This window comes from Pan troglodytes, chromosome 1 (assembly GCF_028858775.2).
Source record: "Pan troglodytes isolate AG18354 chromosome 1, NHGRI_mPanTro3-v2.0_pri, whole genome shotgun sequence".
NCBI lineage: Eukaryota > Metazoa > Chordata > Mammalia > Primates > Hominidae > Pan > Pan troglodytes.
In genome coordinates, this window is record NC_072398.2 from 108,702,270 (window position 1) to 108,726,378 (window position 24,109).

The window sequence follows — 24,109 nt, forward strand, 5'->3', positions numbered from 1 at the left end:
CCCTAGCCTCTTGGTATCAGAGTCGCCAAGGAAATACAAGGCAGTCAAAGACTGGACGGAAGAACAACACATTATTCATACAGAGAGGAGACAGAGCGGGGTGTGGGCTCCGCTTCAGTCTTGGGCGTTGGTCCCCCATGGCCAGCAGGTCCCTCCATTTGGCCTGCACACAGCCTCTTGAGAAGCAGAAGAAAGGACCCCCGCTTCCTCCCCTCAGTGGGGGGCAGATACAGCAGCTGGCCAGGTGCCAGTTGATGCACATGCTTCAGTGGAACAAAGGGGTACAAACTAAGTCTGATCGGGGGAAAGATACTCCCACACAAGGAGGTGAGTCCAGCACAGGCTGTGACGACTCCTTATCTCTTGGGAAGGAAGTGCTCTAGGCCCAAGGCCCATTCCTACCTGGCAGAGTGGAGGTGGAAAGACCCCTGGCACCAGATTGCCTTTCCCCACACTTTGCTGTTGGCATACAAACTTGGTGATGGGCACGGAGACAAGCCATTGTAGGCCACAACAAAGAGCTTGGAGTTAAAAGTCATTAAAAGCTTCTTGTCGTTTCGTGTGTAACAGCCCCAGTGACTGGAAAACAGATTCTGAGCACACCATTGCCTTCGTGTAAGCCACCACCAACAGGGCTGACTGGGTTATTTGCTCTGTGAGGCTCAGAGACAGGACGGTGGACGTCCAGAGTTTCCCTTGGACTCCTCCCCAGGTTAGTGAGCTGTGAGGTCTCTTTTCCTTACCCTGACGTGCCCCCAGTGACCGGAAAAACGGTTCTGAGCACACCATTGCCTTCGTGTAAGCCACCAACAGGGCCGACTGGGTTATTTGCTGCGTGAGGCTCAGAAACAGGAGGGAGCACGTCCAGGGTTTCCCTTGGATTCCTCGCCAAGTTAGTAAGGTGTGAGGTCTCTTTTCCTTCCCCTGACGCGCCTGGTTGCGGGAGCAAAAGGGAACAGCTGACAGCCTAGACTAACGACATTGCCGTGACTCGGATTCGAACCGAGGTTGCTGCGGCCACAACGCAGAGTACTAACCACTATACGATCACGGCGAGCCACAAGCTAAGCCGCGATGGCAGAACTTGCTCTAGCCGTTTTGACGTCAATAGATTTCGATTATTAGGCGGATTCGTTCCCAGACAGCCACAGAGGACTCGCGCTTTTCTTTCATGCCCGCTCTGCTTTTCCCTCCCTTCCTCCCAATCTTCATACGTGATGAGAACAATTCTCATCTCCTCCACTCCAGCCTGGGCCTCCCTGCACCAGCCTCTCTCGCGAGGTCTCTCTGTCCTGGTCCGCACCTCCTCTGCTTCTGTGGGGCCTCTCCGTATTTCTGCTTTTCACCCCTCCTCTCTCCCGCCCCACCGACCGAGGCCGAGGTGAGCGAGGGGAGCGCAAGCAGCAGTAGAGAATCGGGTGAAGGCGGAGCCAAGAAGGGGAAGAGCCATCACTAGAGCCCACGGGGCGTTCTGCTTGCTTCCCTTGGGACCCACGCGGCTCAGGCCCAGGGAGTCGCGGACCCGGGCATTTCCTGGGATGCTGGGTCTGACGCCTGCGAGGGTCAGGACGGGGCGAAGGCCATTCCGCTGCCCTTCCAGCTTCGGAATCACCCAATGCACGGGTTTCAACCGTAGCCAGCAAGATGCGCCTCTCAGGTTTTCCGAGGCTTTGGAGCCTGCACAGTTGTTCTAAAAAAGGCGGTGGCTCCTCCTAACGTTGGATGGGCGCTTGCTCTGCATGGTGATACCAGAGTGAGAGTCGTCTGTCTGTGTGTCTCAGTCGGGTGGTGTGCTTGTTTCCAAGCCCGAAGGTGGGTGGTTCGAGCCTGTTCTATGGAGCATTTCTTGCATTTTAAAAATGCTTAAACCGCTGGCAACTTTCTTCTATCCAGCACATGGTATCATGGAAAGGCAGAGGGAGACTAACTTTACCCTCCTCTCCTCCGTGTGTCGCGTAGGACGTGAGGACGTAAATCAAGGTCCGCTAGGATTCTGGGAACCCTCTCTCTCTCTCTCTCTCTCTTTTTTTTTTTTTTTTGAGATGGAGTCTCGCTCTGTGGCCAGGCTGGAGTGCAGTGGCAAGATATCTCGCCTTACTGCAACCTCCGACTCTCTGGTTCAAGCAATTCTCCTGCCTCAGCCCCCCGAGTAGCTGGGATTATAGGCACGAGCCACCACACCCAGCTAATTTTTGTATTTTTGGTAGAGACGGGGTTTCGCCATGTTGGCCAGGATGGTATCAATCTCCTGACCTCGTGACCCGCCCGCCTCAGCCTCCCAAAGTGCTGGATTACAGGAGTGAGCCACCGCGCCTTGCTCTCTCTCTCACTCTCTCTCTCTCTCTCTTTTTAACTGTCATTCATTTAGCCCTTTCCATATGCTTTTGAGGTTAAATTGGTTCTGTGATTTTTTTACAATTACATATAATGCTCTAGTCATTCTTGTACGGGCATTTTCAGCCACTGGTCTAAATATTTCTTTAGGATAGAGGTGCAATTACTATAGGAAGAACAATTACTCTATCATACTGTTCATAAAGTTTTTATATCATTCCATTCTCTCTCTTCTGTTGGCTTATTAGCTATAACTCTTTCTTTTGTTATTTTAGTAATTCCCTTAGGGCTTATAGCAAACCTTTTTAACTTATCACAGTCAACTTTCAAATGATATTACACCTCGCCTTCTGGCCTTGACGCTATAGCTGACATGCACTTTGCTTTTACGCATGTTATAAACCCCACAACCCATTGTTATTGCTTTTGTTTAAATGGTCAAATTTTTACAAAAGAAATTTACAAAATAAAAAAATACCTAGTATAGTTACCCATTTCTGGTGTTCTTCATTTCTTCGTGGAGATCTAGATTTTCATCTGGTATTGGATTCCTTCTGCTTGGAGGACTCATTTGATGTTTCTTGTAGTGTGGGTTGGCTGGTAGTGAATTCGGTCAGCTTTTGTACATCTCTAAATGTCCTTATTTCACTTCCACTTTTGGGAATTTATTTTTTCTGGCATAGTATTCTACATTTACTTCTCCTGCCCTCAGTACCTTAAAGATGTTGCTTCTCTGTCTGCTTGCGTGCATTGCTGCTCCTGGTAGAGGCCGGCGAGAGCAGAAAGGAAGCTGATGCAATCCTCATGTTTGCTCCTGTGTATGTACAATGTCTTTTTCTTCTGGCTGGATTTGAGCAATGTTATTATGATGTATCTAGGAGTGGTTTTATTCATGTTTCTTGCGCTTTGGTTTCCTCAGCTCCTTGGGTCACTGGATTTATAATTTTTGTTATGATTGGGAACTTTCCAGCTATTTTTTTCAGAAATTGGCTGGGCACAGTGGCTCACACCTTTGGGAGGCCAAGTCGGGAGGTGTTGAGTGAGGCCTGAAATTCAAGACCAGCCTGGGCAACATACTGAGACCCCATTCCTAATAAAAATAACAAAGAAAGAAAATAAATGTTTCCTTTCCTCCCTGCTCCTTCTCAGGGACTCCCATTACTCAAAAATTAGACCTCTTAAGTCTGCCCTACAGTTCACTGATAATCTTTTCATTAAAAAAAATCTCTTTTGTCTGTGAGTTTCATTTTGCATATTTTCAATTATTCATGGTTCCATGTTCCCTGATCATTTCTTCTGCAACATCTAATCTGCTGTTAATCCCATCCAGCGAATTTATCATCTCTGATATTGTGGTTTTGGCATGATATCGGCTCACTGCAACCTCCGCCTCCCAGGTTCAAGTGATTCTCCTGCTTCAGCCTCCCAAGCAGTTGGGACTACAGGCATGTGCCATGCCGCCCAGCTCATTTTTTGTATTTTGAGTAGAGATGGGGGTTTCACTGTGTTAGCCAGGATCATCTTCATCTCCTGACTTTGTGATCCACTGGACTCAGACTCCCAAAGTGCTGGGATTACAGTGGTAAATCACCGCACCTGGACCCACCATCCCTCCCTCCCTTCCTTCCTTCCTTGAGACAGGGTCTCACCCTGTAGCCCAAGCTGGACTTCAGTGGTGTAATCTTAGCTCACTGCAACCTCTGCCTCCCAGGCTCAAGCAATCCTCTCACTGCAACCTCCTGAGTAGCTGGGACTACAGGCACACCTATAGTCCTGGCTAATTCTTTGAATTTTTTTTGGTAGAGATGAGTTTTCCTCATCTTGCCCAGTCTAGTCTGAAACTCCTGAGCTCAAGGGATCAGCCCACCTTGGCCTCCCAAACTGCTGGGATTACAGGCATCTGTTTGTTTACAGAGAGGAGCAGTGGGCAGATTTCAGGCAGGAGAGTAAATCAGGCATCTGTTACTCGAACTTTGCTGGGAGCCGAAGGCATCTCTTTACGTGTTCTTAGTTTGACTTCAACAGGAGGTGTGCCAATTTATCTTCCAATATATTTTTCCAACTCAATGAGAGAGCCTTTTCCTTCGTGCTCTCGCCAGCACAGTAAAGTTTCCATACACCAGTCTGATGTACCAGTAAGGGGGTGGTGCCCTGCCTTACTGGGCACAGAAAGGGGCACAGAAAGACATGGTGGACACTCCCCAGAGATACTGTCTGGCACGTGTTCCACAGCTAAACCTCCAAGATGTTTAGACAGTCTTCCAATAATTGTAATTGTGTTCTCTGGTGATCTACCTAACTAAGTCCAGAGAAAACTGGCTGGAGGGACCCTGAACTGCTTCCTGTCAAGAGGCTTATCAAATAGGAGGGGAAAGAATGGCTCCTTCTAGACATTTGTTCCTCCTCTCTTTTCTTTATGAATTGCATCCTGCTTTTGTTGAATGCAAACGATCTACAGACCGTTCTCCCTCCTAGACAAGGGTGAATTAGCATGCTAATAACTACCTCTGTCTTATTCATTCCTTGACCGTGTTTGTTTTGTTTTGTTTTTCTGTAAAACTCATCCACTGGAGACAAATCTCTGGAGCCATAGGATCCTGCACCTGACCATGCTTCTTATGCAGACCTGGATCCTTGGAGTTATTGGCTCCCCTTGCCTTGGTTCTTTTGTTGACTCTCTTCAGCAAAACTGAACTCTGATTTTTACACCCTAAATCTGGCTCTTGGACATATAGGTCCTTTCGTTTCCCGACTCCTCCTTGATCCAGCCCTGCCTTTCCAACCTCTCCATCTGTGTGTGTGTGCCTGTGTCTTGTGTGTATGTCTGTCTGTCTGTCTCTCATACCCCAGGCTGCCCCCAGTATTACCCACTTTCTTCTCCTCCTCTTCAATGTTCAGGGTTCACCTTCTCCTCTGCCTGCAGAGTCCCACAGGCTGAGGGGGTGTCCCCTTACAGAGAGGGGAGCTTATTCCAGAAGGTGCCCTCTACACTTGGAATAAACCTTACAAAGAACACCCAGGTTTGAAAAGCTTTTTCTATCTTCCCATTACCCAAATTATTCAAAGGACTAAAATGGAGAAGTCCAGTAGAATTCCTGATGTCTCTCAGAAAACTGCATTGGGATGCCTTCATTCACTGAGCATATATTGGGTGCTCACGAGGTGTCAAGCCTTGCTCTAGGTGAGTAGCTGCATGGTGAGCAAGTCTTGCCCCACAAAGCCCACGTCTGGAGGCATCAAGAAGGGACCGGACAGTGGGAACACAACCAGCTCATGTCCTTCCCATGAGCGTTTCCCCATTCGGGCACAGGGAACACGAGCGGTGACCACAACAAATGAAGCATAGCGAAGGATGGGGAAGTGGGTGACTTCAGACCAAGAGGTTATGGTGGGGCCGCTTCTGATAGGGGAAGTGCAGGAGGCAGTGTGGGCCAGGGAGAATATCCTGGATCTGGCATTCCTGCATCTTGCCCCCACTCACACGGCCTGGTAACAACGTGCCCAACCACACAACTTCTGGCCTCCATGCCACTATGCCCTCAGGCATCTAGATGCGCAGCCTGGGGATGGGGGCATTTAATAATAGACAGATGTCTGAGGCAGATGTCGTCAGACTTCCAGGCACGACGTGTCTCATTGTGGAGCAATCAGGGCAGTCATCAGCAAAAAACTAAAGACTACTCATCCTGTTCCATGCAGGAGCGTAGTTAAACTTGTAACTATTCTTTTCTGACCTTCATTCTTCCACATCCAGATATATGGGGTCTTTGTTGCCCATCTGCTTCAAGTTAGATGAAAATCCTGCCTGAAGGCTTAGGGGTTTGTTAGAAAAATAAATGCTGTTCACAAAAGGTGCATTTTAGGCAAAAGCTCAGTTCTGGAGCTCCAGAATCTACCTACCCCAAGCCCAATATACACCTCCTTTCTGTACCTCCGTCCTCGTTGCACCTGCCTTCGCTGATTCTTCAGGCTGCACATCTCTGAGAAGATGACAATCCCTAGCAGAAGAACAAGAGAACCTTGGACACTTCTGTCCATGAAGCCGTAGACGCGATCAGATAGCCTCATTCCGTGAGAGTGTGACTCTGAATTCACTCAGGTTTTCTGTGCCTCCATTTCTGCATTCTAAAATGGGCCCAATAGGAATGCGTTTCCGAATGGGTTGTTCCAAGTTTAAATAAGACAGGGCAGTAAAACATTGAACCCATGCCCTGAGGCATAGTAAATGCTCCAAGAGCATTAACCATTATCATTGGTGGCCTCATCACGGCTATTATTATCTACATCCATCTTTGAAATAATTGCATATCCTTTTAGGGTATGGAGTGATCACAACATATAACATTTCCTAATTGGTGAACATTTATTATTACAATATTGCTGTTCTTTATTACAAATATTGCTGCTGGGAACATATTTCTGCATTTTAATCATCACCTGTGTGTTTCTCTATCAAATCTTCACACACAATTTGGGGATGTTACAAAACGTATTCCTTCCTCGGGAATTGAACCCGGGCCGCACGGGTGAAAGCACCGAATCCTAGCCACTAAACCACCAAGGAAGCTGACCCACACAAGCATCTCCTTTTCAGAGGAAAAAAGAGAAGGTAAAGAAAGATGAACTTTCTAAGAGACGGAGGGGCCAACTGAAAGTGGCTGTCTGTGACCCAAGAGGGCTGCAGGGCTGCAGGGCTCCAGGCAGTCACTGAGCAGCTGCTCAACACCTCTCACCTCTGCCAGCCTGGCCGCTGCTTTGGGCTGTATTGAGGACAGGCCACAAGGAAACTGAGCAGGTGTTCCATTCTAGCCTAGCTGTAGCAAGGTGTGAGGCAGAGCCAAGAACTTGCTCTGTTTCCGAGCCTCAGTTTCCTTGCCACCGAAGTGCGGACTTGGCTCTCATTGTGAGCCGAATCCCTCTGCTTCCTGATCTCTGAACTGGTGCAAGGGGCTCTACCAATAAAGACATGTGTAGGGGTCCCCTTTTGCCCCCACCTAGCTCAATTAGTAGAGCATGAAACTGAATGGATGGGTCTTTGGCTGGAGCTCCAGGTGCAGATTTACGTTCATTTTCTTTTGTTCCGCCACACAATTCGACCGGTTCCGCAACTGTCCTCGGGGCGCGAGGAAGCCAAGTGGGCTTCACAGGAAAGACCTCCTTGGTTTCAGGGACATTGTAGCTGTCAGCTTGAAATCTTCAGAAAGAAGATTTTGGTGGTAGATGAGAAGACTGGAAATTTCTGGATCTAAAGCTAACATGAAGTCCACCTCATCTGGCGCCCTCGTCTCCCGATCCAACTCACGGGGGACAAACCAGATCTGGTTCCTAGTGCTCAGCGGGGTTTCAGGTAGTAATGGAACTCCTCCCGTGCTTCTTGTGATCAAAGATGCAGCTAGGTTCCCCCATCCCACCCCTCAGCTCCCCCCCCCTAAAAAAACAGAAAAAGAAAAGGTCATTATGAAAGCCACCTGTCGTGTGTGAGGCGAACCTGCTGACCCTACTCTAGCTAAACGACCCGAGCACCGCCCCTTGAGGACATACCCACGAAAATCTTAGGCGCCGCCTTGGGCAACTGCGTATTGCTGCCTGTGACAGATGAAATTCGACTGCATCTCGACATTCCCGCAGCCCCAGGAAAGTTCTAGCAAAAGGCCCCGGGAAGCACCTGCGATCCCTCAGGTAAGAAGACTGCGGATCGCAATAGGCCCGGGCTGAGGGTTCCCCGCCTGCTCCCGAAATGAAGACCGTGGAGACCCATAACCGGGCTACAGGATCCCGATTCTTCCCGCGGGGTATCCAGTTCCCGCCCGTGTGTGGGATTCGCGAGGCTAACACTCTCCGGCTCCCAGAAGCTGCAGCAACAGGCGGGTTTTGAGCGTCCGAGTCCCAGGCGGGCAGGAGTGTGGACACCACCCCTCCAGGGCTGTGGACACCGCCTCGGGGCCTTTTCCCTGGCGCCGGCAATCAGGGCTCCTGGCTTTGACAGTTTATCGACCCTTCTGTTCCTCCCAGGAGCCGCAGGACCCTCCCTGCCCGCCCTTCGCCCAAGCCAAGGGGCCTCATCCGCAGCGCTCCTCCTGAGTGGAGGGCCCTCCACTCAGGGTGTCAACAGAGGTAGGTCAGGTGAGAAACCTGGATTTCTACACACACCTGGATACAATGAGATGGCGCCACTCCCCTTCCCCTGCAGAAGCAGACTCAGGAAAAGGTAGTTAAAACAGAAGGTTTCAATAAAATCGAGAGTCTGATAACATAATACCCAAAAGTCCAAGTTTCAATTGAAAATTATTCATCATACCAAGAACCAGGAAAATCTTATGCTGAATGAAAATAGACAGCCGATGCACACAGGCAATAAGAGGAGAGAGGTGTTGGGATTGTCTGACAAAGATTTTAAAGCCAGCAAGCCTGATGAAAATGATTTAGTAATTATGAGCACTTTCGAAACAAATGGACAAATAGCCTTAGCAAATAAATACAAGACTTAAAGGAGAACCAAATGGAAGTATTAGAAGTGGAAAATACAACAACCAAAATAAAAAGTCCAGCACATAGGCTCAACAGCAGAATGGATGGTGCAGAGCAAAGAAATCCATCCACTACTGATGAAGAAATAGAAATTACACAATCTTAACAGGGAAAAAATAGACTGGGTGAGAAAGTGAATAGAACCTCAGGGACCTGTGAAACTACCTCAAAAGGTCTTACTTTCACGTTGTTATCTATGTCTGGAAGGGGAAGAGGAAGAGGACAAGGCTGAAAACATAAGGAAGGAAATGGCTAAAAGCTTCCCCGAGTTGGCAAGAGATATAAACCTACAGGTTCAAGAAGCTTTGAGAACCGCAAACAGGATAAAATCAAAAGAGGTATATGGCAAGACACATGAAAAAATAAAATGTTGGAAATGAAAGACAAAGAAAATATCTTGAAAGCAACACAGAAAGGTGACATCTTACCTAAAAAGGAAAAACAATTCTGGTGATGATGGATTTATCATGAGAAACCATGGAGGCAGAATGAAGTTGCCAGGTGCTTTTCAAGCCATGAAAGAAAACAATTGTCAACCCAGACTCCTCTCTCCAGTAGAAACATCTTTCAGGGATTAAGGGGAAGATCAAAACAGTTTCAGATTAAGAAAAGCTAAGGGAATCTCTGACCAGCAGTTCTACCTTAAAAGAAAGGCTAAAGGGAGTTCTCTAGACAGAAAGGAAATGATTAAAGAAGGAACCTTGGGACATCAGGAAGAAAATTAAAAAAAACAAACAGTAAGCAAAATAGGCCTTCCTTCTTCTCTTGAGTTTTCTAAACTATGGTTGACGTCTTCAGAATAAATCATAGCATCATTTGATGTGGTTCTAACTCTCCGTAAAAAGAAAAATCTTTGAAACAATTATAAACTGGGAGGGTAAAGAGGCCTACAAGGGAGGTAACTCATCTATCATTCATTCACACTGCTACAACAATGACACCACTATACTGTGTGGTAAGATATAGATGCATGGACATATGAATATCTGGGAAACTGAGAGATATGCAAACAGATATACTAAAAAAAAAAAACTATGGATAAGGCAAAACGCCATTCTCAAAGATGTTCAAGTCACCACAGTAAGGTAAGAAAAAGAAAGCATATCCAGAAAATGACACCAGAGAGAACAAACACAAAAGGAAAAATATAATGGCAGACTTAAGCCCTACCCTATCAATCATCATATTAAATATCAATGGCCTAAATATACCAATTACAAGACACAGATTGGCAGAGTAGGTTAATGGACATGACACAACTACATCCTGGCTACAAAGAGACTACCTTCAAATATGATGATACAGGCAAGTTGAAATCCAAAGGATGGGAAAAGATGTATCATGCAAACCTTAGACAAAGGAGAGCAAGACTGGTTATATTAATGTCAGATATAGTATATTTCAGAATAAAGAAACTAATCAGAGACAGAGAGGGACAATATATAATGAGGAAACAACCAATCCACCAACTCCTCCCCTGACAAAAGTCATAAATGTCTATGCAACAACAACTGAAATTACTGAACAGTGAACTAGACAAATCCACAAATATAGCTATATGCTTCAACGTCCCCCTTTCTCAACAATTTATACAATAACCAGACAGAAAATCAACAAGAATATAGAAGAACCCAACAGCATGATCAACCAGCAGGACTTCAATTGACAATTTTTGAACATTCAACCACACCAGAATACACACTGTTATGAGATGCATTGTGCCCAGCCACCCCAAATTCATATGTTAAAATCAGAACATTAGTAGCAACTAGTTTTAATTGGTATATGCCAATTAAAATCACAATGAGTAATTGCTACATACCTATCAAAATGGCCAAAAGAAAAGCATAACCACATCAAGTGCTGTCAAGGATTCAGAGAAAGCTGGATCACTCATACATTGCTGGTGGAAATCTAAATGGTTACAGCCCACTCTGGAGAATATCTATATAGTTTTTACTTTTAAAACTATATGTGCAACTACCATACCACCTAGGAATTGTATTCCATGCATTTATCACAGAGGAATAGAATCTTATGTTCACACAAAATCCATGTACTTAAAGTTTATAGCAGCCTTGTTTTTAATAGCCAAAATTGGGGAAAAATGTATAGACAACTTTCATGAGGTGAATGGTTAAACAAATTGTGTTATATATCCATAGCATCGAATAGTCCTCAATATTTTTTTTAAAAAACAACAAACTATTGATAGCCACAATAACCTGGATGAATCTCCACAGAATTACGCTGAGTGGACAAAGGGTAATCCCAAAGGTGACATGTAGGATTCCACTTACGTAACATTCTTGAAATGAATAAATTATACGAATGGGGAATAGATTAGTAGTGGCCAGGGGTTAAGGAGGGAAGGAGGAGCAGCACTGAAGAGACAGGTTCATGGCTATAAAAGGGCAACATGATGAATCCCAGTGTTTATGGAAATGTTCTGTACCTTGCTTGTATCAATGTCAATCTCCTGGTACTGTGGCAACATACTTTAGTTCTAACCAATACCTGCTGATCATGGTAGGTTCTGGATCTTTCTTTCTAATATCACTTACTAAGAAGGGAATCCCTTTGAGATATGCATGTATCTCCTAGGGACTCCAGTGTGTCTTTCTGCCAGATTTGAAAGCCATTCCTTTGAGGTGTAGTCCTCAGGAAGGACTGAATCTCTGTCTTCTGGTCTCTGTGGGAGGTTAGAATCCTAACGTCTAATATTGCCAGCTGGCAGACACAGCTGCCTTGATGAGGCAGAAGCTTACAATGACCAATCTTTTGTAATGTTTCACTTGTGTCCTGGCCCCTGCCCTCTCCCCTGCCTCATTCTCCGATTAAAATGCCATCACCTCTGCACAAATGCGATGGAGCTCAGCCCCTTCCTCTATGGTCAGTAGTTACTGAATAAAATCTGTTTTCACAGCTTTGACGAATGTCTGACTTTATCTTTGACAAAATAAGTGTGAGCAATTGTTTTTAGCAACACAGCAGCTGCAAAGAGAGGCACAGACATGGCAGGAGAGGAAGAATCATCTGACCCTTCTCATTTCATAGGCATCTATTCCTGCCTGGTGTTTATGAGCCTGAGACTTGGCTGGGCTGCCCTGGTGTATCACTCCATGGCTCTGCGGCAGAACTTGAATAGGCTGGTGGTGACACTTGATGTGACCTTCAAAGATACCATTAAGGGTTCACAAGAAAATGAAAAGAAACATAGAAAAACTGATTTTGAAAGTTGTTGCCTCTCCCACTTCCTCATACAGAGTGTGGAAGATATTGCTGTGTGATGTTAGTTGGACTGCAATTTAGCACAACAGTTTTTCTAATAATTGGCAGTTTCTCATCGAGTTAAGCCTACCTGAGAAGGAAGCACACTTACCTTTATTGATTACCCCCGTTAAATAAACAATACATCCAACAAGGCTTCTACCAAAAATGTTCTTGTTAAACTTATTTTTATACTAAGGAAAAACTGGGAACAACACAAATCTTCATCAAGAGAATAATTTAATACCAACTGTTACATGGTCATAAAATGATCCCAGAAGTTCACTTGATAACATCAAAACCAGAAACCCACACTGGAGCCACTGATGGCAGAAAGTCATGATACAAAAATGAGAGAGATGAGAGAGAAAATGTACTATAGCCAGAGTAGTGGGTAAAAGCCAAAGAACTCAGTTTCTACTGATGATTTTCAATAGAAGAATGAAGGAACATGAAGCAATACCTCTAAGGGTCCAGGTCTGCACAAGGTGCCTGTTGGGTGCAGGGTTCTGTTGGCTCCAATGATGTGTCGCAAATGGGCTAATTTTTATGGACATAGCCACAGCAGAAATCTATCAAAGAATAATAAAGAGATAGCTATTTGCAGGTTGATTTACCATTGTATAGGAGGGAGAACGGGCATTAGATTGGTTTGGTCAAATAAAAGCAAAATCAAGATTTATGAAGAAAAGAGGAAAGGGGAGAAGAAAAAAATCATCTGGGACCTTTGTGATTTTGCTCCCCTTGTATAAGCGACTTGACAGAAAGCTGACAAAGAGGTCACTGTGGCCCATCTTCTCCAGACCCACGTGACTTGGTCACCACAGAAAACAATTACAGATGTTGGAGGACTTTAAAACATCCTAGAAGTTTAGCAGCTCATCCCATGCCACAGAATATCTGTGTGTGATGTCCACCATGTCCTTCGGTTGTGCACCCCCTCAGTTAAGCCAGGAGGATGCGTCTACCCTCAGTGGAGTATCATACATCGACGTGTAGAAAGTTTGTTGTGCCGGCAAGTAAATGACAAAAGGGACATTGATAGAATTGGGAAACAAATTGGAATATGATTTGGTATCGCTCCCACAGAAGATAAATTTGCAGAATGTACTCAAATTAGAAGCATTAAATAAATGCTGTAATGTAAAAATGTTACATCCTGTTCTCTACACTTACAGAAATGCTCTCTACACTGTAGAAATTTTTTTGTTTTGTTTTGTTTTTATTGTAGCAGAATGGGGAAGAAAGGGAGGAAAAACGGAGCAACACCAAGAACGAACGAAATCTACGTGGACCCTTAGGTCTACAAAACGGAAGCAGCCCTGCATTAAGTTCAAAGAAGGAGCCCGGCGCGCTTCAGCTCCTGTGGCTTGCGGTGATCGTATCTCGGTTAGTACTCTACACTGTGGCCGCAGCAGCCGTGGCTGGAATCCCAGTCATGGCAACGTCCATTCTAGCCTAGGCTCTTCTTTCCCTTTCGCCTCCAATCTCAGCCTAGGCTACGTCGCTGACCTGAGGCTAGAGAGGTCACAACTTTCCTGTGACTTAGGAACTCTCTGTAGTGGTGAGAATAGAAGGAACCTCTACCCTGCACGCCTAGGGGTCCGGTTATCTTGAAAGACTTTTGCCTCCTCTCTGAGCAAGTACAACACCCAAAAGATGAGGTGCTCCCTCTCAGTCAGCCTTATTGGAATCTTTTACTGTTGACATGATGTGGCTGTACCCGTTTTTCTGGCTCAGATATTTCAAGAATCCGTGGGGCCTTTTCAGGCCAAATCAGAAATGAACAAGAGAAGATGAGAGTTCACACTCCAACTGGGTATTTTAAGTAAAACCTATAGAATACAATAAAATCTAAAGTCAATGACATTCTCCAACCCCAATTTTTAATTTTGTTTTTATTTATTTATTTATTTATTTTTGCTATCAGTAAATGACTGAATTATAATCAACAGAGACCAGAGTGCACCAATCTTAAGTGCGTGGCCCAGTGCACTTTGACAAAAGAAACCATCACCTAGGTCAAGTTATGGGACATTTTCAACAGACCGAGAAGACTTGAGAGCCCCTTTTTGGTCAATCCTCACCCCATCCCCACTTAGGCAATCACTATTTGATTTCTATCTCTGTGGTATACTTTTGCTTCTTGTAGAAATCACGTAAAGGACTATACTGATTTTGACTGTTTTTTTTTTTAAACGCAACAATGTTTATGAGATGCTTCAATTTTATGACATGTATCTTGGCTCTTTGGTGTTATTAATGAGTGTTATTCCAACATGTGAATATACTACAGTTGATGGACAATTGGGATATTTCTAGTTTGGGCTATTGTGAATAAGGTGTTTACAAATATTCTACTATGGGCCTTTTTATGGGCCTGTGCCTTCATTTCTGTTGAGCATGAACCCAGCAATGGAATGGCTGGGTCATGAAGTAGGTGTGTTTTTAACTGTATTAGAAACTATCAGACAGTATTTTAGAATAGTGGCATTATTGTATTGTATTGTGTTGCATTGCATTGCATTGCATTGCATTGTATTGTATTGTATTGTACTGTATTGTATTGTATTTTTGAGACAGTCTCACTTTGTCACCCAGGCTGGAGTGCAATTGCACGATCTCTGCTCACTACAACCTCTGCCTCCTGGGTTCAAGCAATTCTCCTATTTCAACCTCAACCTCCCAAGTAACTGGGATTACAGGTGCCTGTCAGCACACCCACCTAATTTTTGTATTTTTAGTAGAGGTGGGTTTGCGCCATATTGGCCAGGCTGGTCTCAAACTCCTGACCTCAAGTGATCCACCCAGCTTGGCCTCCCAAAGTGCTGGGATTACAGGCATGATCCACCACTCCCAGCCATACTATTGCATTCTCTTGCCAGCAACAAGAGTTACAGTTGCTCTGCATTTTTATAAGCCAGTGGCTTTCCCTGTCTCTTAAATGTTACCCATTCTGATGGGTGTGTTATGGAGTATCATGGCATTTTAAATTTGTGTTTCCTGAATGAGTAATAATGCCAAGAATCCTTTCTTAGGCAATTTGGCCATTAAGAAATTCTCTTTGGTAAACAAACACCGTTCAAGTATTTTGCCCATTTTACATTGGCTTGACTCTTTTCTTCCTCCCCACATTTATACACAAACTTTTCTATTTGAATAGAAAAGTTGAGAAGATAGTACACAGAATGGAGTAAAGAGGATGGAATGGGTTTTTGGAAACCAATTCAAACTTTAAAGTTGTTTTAATATCCTCCATCCTCAAAGAACAATGTATGTCTTCCAAAGACATCCCCTTATTGAAATATGCAGAGAAAGTGTGAGATAAAAGAGCATATACTAAACTCCTCAGAACGTGTTTCTGGAAGTGGACAGGGAAATGGGAGTGGGATAAACAGAGAAAAGAAGGAAAGACAGTAAGTGCCTTGCTCAGAGCTGCCACCATAATGTGCCCTGAGCTAAGGTACATGATTACCTTCTCCCTGTGCACCTGAGATCTAAGAAAACATATTAACTAATCAGGGACATGGAATTTCAAAAACACTACAGAAAAACAGAAAATTTACCCAGACAGACCAGTCTAGTTAAGAAAGGCAGGAAGAGGTTTTATAAACAAAGCCAAAACACAGAAATCATACAATGAGGTGGTGGGAATGAGACTAACTGTGCCTGTCATCTCCAATGTAACACTAACTGCTGTGAATTATAATGGATTTAAGTCTCTCAGATTGGATAGAAAAGGAAATGCCAGCTCTAATGGTTTAATGGGCAGAAAAGGGTTAAATATTCAAAGCAGTGCACATTATATTATATATATATATATACGTATATATTGTATAGGAGGGAGATATACATATATATATATATTTTTTTTTTTTTTGAGACGCAGTCTAGCTCTGTCACCAGGCTGGAGTGCAGTGGCATGATTTCAGCTCACTGCAACCTCCACCTCCTTGGTTCAAGTGATTCTTCTGCCTCAGCCTCTCGAGTACCTGGGACTACAGTCACGCGCCACTGTGCTCAGCTAATTTTTGTATTTTTAGTAGAGATGGGGGTTTCACCATATTGGCCAGGCTGATCTCGAACTCTTGACCTCATGATCCACATGCCTCAGCCTCCCAAATTGCTGAGATTACAGGTGTGAATGACGGTGCCAGGTCAAAAGCAGTACACATTATCTTTAGCAAGCTAACGCAGAAACAGGAAACCAAACACCGTGTGTTTTCACTTATAAATGGGAGCTGAATATGAGAATGCATGGATACATGGGGTTGGGGAGCAAGGACAACACACACTGGAGCCTGTTGGAGGGTGGGGGTTGGGAGGAGGGAGAGCATCAGGAAGAGTAGCTAATGGATGCTGGGCTTAGTACCTGGGTGATGGGAAGATCGGTGCAGCAAACCACCATGGCACACGTTTACCTATAAGACAAACCTGCACATCCTGCACATGTACCCTGAACTTAAAATAAAAGTTGGAAATAAAAAATGTAAAAAGGAAAGAAAACAAACAACAACAACAAAAAGAGCAGTGCAAATCTGTACCATGCTCATTATAAACAAAAGAATGAGAGTGAAAACATGAATATCCAACAAAAGCAAACAACAAAAGAACACTTTCTGTTAGCTAGAGGAGTAATATCCTAGCATCTACCTAGAATCAAATGGAACTGTTTTTCCCTGAACTGGCCTCCTTGGGTGGCCAACCAGGGTGAGGTGAAGGGAAGAAATCTGGGAGTGAAATGTCCATTTCTTCGCTCTTGCTTAGGTCTCTGTAAGGCATAAGAAGTTAAAAGCAAGATCCAATCCCAGGCCTTTTCCAGGAATTCAAAAGAGGTGTAGGAGGAGAGAAGTTCAATTATCACCCTGGTCTCCTGGAGTATCCCAGGCATAGTCCCAAGAGTTCAGCTTTCCAAACCAGGGTCCCTGTTCTCTGACAGCCTTTTTTGGAGAAAGTACTGATGTTCCTGTCAAGGTTGGGAGGAAAGGGTTTGAGAGGCACCAAGCAATGGGGAGGCAAAGAGAAGACATCAACAAGTGAGGCAAGAACTTTCCACAGGCTCACACTGGATACAGGACCAGAGACAAGAAACTGGGTGAATTGCTGATGTTTTCCTACAGAGGTTTGTTATCAAGTTGCACAGAGCCTACTCAGAATAAGGCTTTTTCAAGTCAGCTCTTTTAATGTGAAGCCATAACTTTGTGGTGTTGCCTGATGCAAATCACCACTGCGAGCCTTTGCTCTGGGTGTCTTTTTTGTTAGTCACATCAAAGAGAATACAGCGAAAATCTTGACTCCTTTCCCCAAGTCTGTGTCTTAACTGTTTCCAAGGCTGCAGAGCTCAGGGTCAGGAGGCACTGGCAGTTCAGTGGTAGAAATTACACCTCCCACACGGGAGACCTGGATTCCATTTCTGGCAAATGCAGGGTTTGTGCCCTGTGGTTTTTACATTTACTTACTGTAATTGTGACCCTCAAAGAGGTCACAGCCACACTAATAAAGAAAAAAAAAAAAATGGAAGCTACTGTATAGTCCTCGGGTTCTTTCCCTAGCTGAATTTAATCTTTCTTTTATTTATTTATTTTTGTTAGTTTGTTTGTTTGAGACAGAGTCTCGGTCTGTCACCCAGGCTGGAGTGCAATATGTGCAATCCTGGCTCACTGCAACTTCCACCTTCTGGGCTCAAGCGATTCTCCTGCCTCAGCCTCCCAAGTAGCTCTAATTACAGGTTTGTGCCACCATTTCCTGCTAATTTTCCTATTTTCAGTAGAGACGGGGTTTCACCATGTTGGCTAGGCTGATCTTGAACTCCTGACCTCACATAATCCACCAGCCTCTTACAGGGTGTACCCGGCCCTGGAGCGGAATTTATCTAAGCAGGGACTTTATAGAGACAGTCTATGAAGCAGCCAGTGGGTCTGGTTGGTCTCTGCGTTTCTGCATATTTGGCCCTAAAACTGGTGCTACTTTTATTGTCTCTGCTGTCGGATCCCTGCAATACAAAGAGTCACCTGATCACGGATTCTCTGCCTGGACCTTGGATAGACCATTGGACCACATCTTGCGATGGAGTGCGGTTCAAGAAATGACATTCCCGAAAGGAGAGAAGCTGTAGGGTTGGGCGGACACACGCAGTGGTGGGGGACTGGGGCCCAAGGAGAGGCGTGTGGGGAGGAACCCCTCCTGTCCAGGAAGGCCCAGTCTTTGGTGGTCTCGGCAAAATGAAGGATGGGCCCCAAGTGGAGAGCAGCACGTCCACAGAACTCATTTCTATCACCCCAGTTTGTTTTACACTCCACCAGGAAAATCTTCTGTCCACGGGACTCTTTTTTTTTTTTTTTTTTTTTTTTTGAGATGGAGTCTAGCTCTATCGCCAGGGTGGAGTGGAGTGTGCGATCTCAGCTCATTGTAACCTCTGCCTCCAGGGTTCCAGGCATTCTCCTGTTTCAGCCTCCTGAGTAGCTGTGATTATAGGCAGGCACTGCCACGCCCAGCTAATTTTTGTATTTTTAGTAGAAACGGGGTTTCACCATGTTAGCCAGGATGGTCTCGATCTGTTGACCTCATGATCCACCTGCCTTGCCCTGCCAAAGTCCTGGGATTACAGGCGTGAGACACCGTGCCCGGCCTCATGGGATTTTTTTTTTTAATGGGTATGTAGTATTCCATGTTGTGTATATACCACATTTTCTTTATTTAATCCACCATTGATAGGCACCTAGTTTGATTCCATGTCTTCGCTATTGTGAATAGGCTGGTGGTGATCATAGGAGTGCATGTGTCTTTTTGTCATAATGATTTATATTCCTTTGGGTATATACCCAGAAATGAGATTACCAATTGAATAGCAGCTCTGTTGTAGGTTCTTTGAGAAATCTCCAAACTGCTTTCCACAGTGACTGAACTAATTTACATTCACTCCAAGGGTTTATAAGCTTTCTCTCCACAGCCTTATCAGCATCTGTTGGTTTTTGACTTTTTAATAATGGCCATTCTGAGTGGTGTGAGATGGTATCTTATTGTAGCTTTGATTTGCATTTCTCTGATTATTAGTGATGATGAGCATTTATTTCTGTGTTTGCTGGCTGCCTATATGTCTTCTTTTATGAAGTGTCTGTTCATGTCTCTTTGCCCACTTTTTAATGTTTTTTTTTTCTTTTTGATTTTTTTAAGTGCCTTATAGATTTTGGACATTAGACCTTTGTTGGATTGACAATTTGTGAATATCTTCTCCCATTCTGTAGGTGGTCTGTTGACTCTGTTGATGGTCTTTTGCTGTGCAGAAGCTCTTTCACTGAATTAGGTTTTACTTGTGAATTTTTGTTTTTGCTACAATTGCTTTTGTGGACTTGGCCATAAATTCTTTGCCAAGGCTGATGTTGAGAATGATATTTCCTAGGTTTTCTTCTATGATTTTTCTGCTTTGAGGTCTCAGTATGTATTGTGCCATTGCAAATGACAACCAACCAGAGACTAATCATTACAAGCCAAGAAAGGGAATTTACCTTATTGGTGGCCAGAAAAACGTCCAACAAAAGAAAATTAGTAAAAGAGATTCCTGGATGTCTTTTTCTATAAAGCATGGGGGATTGTTTTCTGTAGAGTTCAGCAAACATTTTCTGTAAAGGGCCAGAGATAGTAAGTATTGCAGGCTTGTGAGCCAAGAGGCAAAATCAAGGCTATTATGTAGGTGTACATATAACCAGGAAGAAAACAAATTTCTATACCATTTTAACAGATGAGATTCTAAGCTAACAATAGTAAATGAGTAGAACTTCTCAGATGGTAAATGCTCTTTGCATTGAGAGCCTAGGTCTGCTCAGCTTTCCTAGGCTGCCTGGTACAGCCCTCCCTTTCCACCCCTCAGGCTGTTTCCTCCCTGTTTTCCTCAGAAGCATGCCATACCTAAGACCTACTACCCTGAGAAGCAGTGAAGTGCTCCTGGGGCCCACCAAGGCCACACAAGTCAAGGAGTGGATGGTCTTGCTCCAGCTACTGCTCAGATCACCTTTGCAAGATGACATTGTGTTGGGAGATGGTCATCAGAGCCAGGGCCATGGAAGATGCTGTCAGGAGGTGAAATGACTGGTGCCCAGGGGGAGAAGTGGCCAAGCACCTCTGCATTCAGCCTCACAGAAATCTCAAGGGGATGCAGAAATGGAGACGGGGCAAATGGAAAACTCTTTCAAGCAAAGTTTTAGGGCCCTGAACTGATCTCTGCTTTTCCTCCTACAACCTGCCACACCTGCTATTTTCTCACCTCTGTGGATGGAAACTGCATCCTTCCATATGCTCAGTCAAAAAATCTTTAAGTTTTCTTTGACTTCTGATCTTTCCTTCACATCCTATAGCTGTTTAGTCAAGAAATCACATTATGCTGAGCAATCAGATGTGGTCCTTAATCCACACCATCCTTTCCCCCTAGTTTATAAACCTTGTAAAGTCATTCTCCTGATAAAGACAATAGGATTTCCATGAAATTGTACAATTTCAATCCTTCCTGGATGCATGACTCACTTAAAAGCACTACTTTGTTTGCTACCATTTTCCCCTATTTTTATTTCGTACCTGTTTGACCTGCACTCTTTCCCATATGGCAGGCACTTCAGCTCAAGTATGCTTTCCTAATCATAGAATTAGCAATAATAGCAGCCTTCCTAACAACTTCTTCCTGGCCCCACCACCAGGCAAATGTCATAGGATTTAATAGGTAAAGAATCGTAGGATCGTCCCTATTGCTTGGTGTTATAAAATGAATTATTTTCCCCTGAATTCATATGTTGAAAGTTTAACCCCCAACTTGACTGCATTTAGAGACAGAGTCTTTAAGGAGGAAATTAAGGTTAATGAGGCCATACAAGCAGGGCCCTAATCTGGTAGGAATGGTGTCCATATAAGAAGAGGAAGGGCATCAAAGAATCTCTCTCTTTCTCCACACAGGCACGAGGAAAGGCTATGGGAGCACAAAGCAAGAAAGCGGCCTTCTGCAAGCCAGGAAGAGAGGCCTCCCCAGAAACCAACTCTGTGAGCTCATCGGTCTTTGACTTTTGGCCTCCAGAACATTGAGAAAATAAAAGTCTGTTGTTAAACCACCCAACCTTTAGTATCTTTCTATGGCAGCCTGAGCTGACTAATACCCTTGGTAGGTGGGCGGCATTCACTTTATTGGGCTACACAATGTGAAATTAAAGTAACTTTAGCAATAGGCACCATCTAATTTCATTGTATATATATTATGTCTTTTGCACTAATATTGCCTTTTTAAATTGTATGTATATTGATGCCTGGGCCTAGCATTATAAGACCAGTAGAAATAGGAAGAAAGAAAAGAAGGTGGGAAAGATATCAAGTTCCATAATTGCATCCTCTACCCACATCCAGTTCTTAGAATCTTTTCCACTGGAGGCTGCACCTGTGTACCCTCAAATTCAATCTGAGCACACAATCATTTAGACAACCAAGGAAACTTTTCCAATTTTCAGCATCTCACACTTGGGGAAACAAGTATTTCAATCACTAATTTCAATATTCATTGAGATAACTGTTCTGAGGTTGATGAAAAATATGGTGTATCCATGTACTGTTGCCTTCTCCTGGGTCAGGAATGATGTCTTTACTCTGCTGGCTCACATTTGACCAGAAATTGGAGTCCCAGCAAATCTTAGTAGCTGTTCAGGAAGACTATTTTAAGATAGTCCCAATATCAAACTTGTTCTAAGACTAGTATGCTGATTGAGGAGAAAGAGCCTCATGACAAAAATTCAGCTAGAGCTGTGGGTGACAGTTGCATGTTTCAGTACTGGTCTGGGCCCAGGTTTCCCGTGAGCACCTAATGAATTGGCTCATTGGCAGGGATCGTCAAGGTGCTCACTATGTCTACCTCATAGCCTCAAAATAAGTGATCAGCTAACAGAATTTGTGTAGTATCCTGAAGGGAAGTTAATCCAGAAATAAAGGAGAATATAAGGATTTTTTTAAACAGACATGTGATTCAACAGTTGTTTAAGATGTAGAAAGCTGTAAGAGACAGTTGTTCCCACTCTAATGACGAGAAAAAGCTGTATGGTCTGCGAAATCATGTGTTTCGATCTCACCAGAGAGCTGAAGTTGCAAGGCCCCTGGGTCAACTGAAGTCCAAAGCATGAGAAACCCCACTACAAAAGGACAAACACATGAAGCAGTTCATCTCTGACAGATAATGGAAGGAAAAGATGACAGCCATAAATGTTGGTTGGAGATAATCACTGAAGTTTTTATTGTTTCTTAAAGGCCAAGTGTGAACTATTGTGACAGCTTAGAATCTCTGAGAGTCCCAGACACATAGCATGTTTTTTGCCCATTTGCTGGGTCTTTCCTCTCACATCCTAAGTGCTGACAAGACATGTGTGGCAGGGAAAGAGAATTTCTTGAGCTTGCCACAGTGGTGTAGGCATATAGGTCATGATCGGCCACCACCAGAGTACAGGCCCAATACCTGGTCACTTCTCTCACATGAAACAAAAGGCATCTACTGCTGATGCTGCAACAAGGAACCCTTCCAACCCTTGGCCCCAGGTGTAGGCCAGCTGCTGAGGTAGAGTTAGACACAAAAGCTGTTTATACTGGACAAGGGGAGGAGACTTGCTCTTGCCCAAGACTTCCCATCATTGAAAGGCAGAGTTCCACTACCCCAAGGGAATGTCACAGGAACACTAGGACTCAGGCATCCATGGCCTGAGGTTTGGTACACACTCAATCCAATCAGTAAGTGAGTTGGTTTCAGTCAATCATTTGAGTTGGTTGCAGACCCTTTCCTTTAATGAGGAAAAACTGTGATGTGGGTACAAAGCTTCCACGGTCAGAAAAGTTGGCCTTCTCCTTAAGAATATTATATTGATTGGATCCCTCTCAAACTCCTTAAGTTGTGTTTACCATTATTAAAATTAAGTGACATTCACCAGGATTAAGTGGTAATAAAAACAAGAGGTGAGAATTTCTAGTGATTTTTGATCCCAAGCCTTGTATCACTGTTGGGCTTTCATGTGTGTACTTGAAAACAAAACATGTGCAATTGTTGCACTGGTTTGAAGATTTTAATGGTGAAAGCAGCCTAATCAGTAATCAGTACCATATCAAGAAACCAATCTTGGAAAGATGTGATTATGCTCTTTTAAAAGAGCTGAAAAGAAGGCCGGGTGTGTTGGCTCATTCCTATAATTTCAGCACTTGGGGAGGCCGAGTCGGGCAGATCACTGAAGGCCAGGAGTTCAAGGCCAGAAGCCTGGCCAACGTGGCGAAACCCTGTCTTTACTAAAAATACAAAAATCAGCTGGGCATGGTGGTGTATACCTGTAATTCCAGTTACTCAGGAGGCTGAGGCAGGAGAATCCCTTGAACCCAGGACTTGAAGGCAGAGGTTGCAGTGAGCCGAGATCCTGCCACTGTACCCCAACCTGGGTGACAGAGGGAGATTCTGTCTCAAAATAAATAAGTAAAATAGCTGAAAAAAATGAAATGACTGTGTGTTTACTCTCACTTTGCTCTTGTTTTGTTGTATAGTATTTAAATAAAAGGAGATTATTTATCCTCATACTGAATTTCCAAAACTGATATTTGCATTTAGCATTTTGTTAAATGATGGAGAGAAAATTTAATTGTCTTACTTTGAAAAGTTTGGCATAGGTTCTGTCACATTTTTGATGCTTTCAATCACAGTTCATTCATTAGAATGCTGGCAACTAGTTACCTGCAAGGAGTATCCTAACCACTTTAATACAATGGTTTGAAGTGCTTCAGGCAGTAACTACTGGACAGCCGATCATAGTGTTTTTATTGGTGACATGTTAGAGAGAAATAGAACTTTCTGCAGTACGAATGTCCTATCAACTAATCCTTGTGCTATTAGCTTATAGGGCTTTGACTCCTGGATCTGAAAAAGATACCTCCTTTTGCTAAATCTTGAATATTGACACCAATTAATGCCTCATCTTCAGATCCT

The 24,109-nt window shown here is 44.0% G+C and overlaps 1 non-coding gene across 1 annotated transcript; it reads right to left on the minus strand.

Annotated features, from left to right (window-relative positions):
- Positions 1 to 982: 982 nt before the first annotated feature.
- Positions 983 to 1,054, minus strand: TRNAH-GUG (transfer RNA histidin (anticodon GUG)). Its single transcript has one exon. It is a non-coding gene; the product is annotated as a tRNA-His (tRNA).
- Positions 1,055 to 24,109: the final 23,055 nt, after the last annotated feature.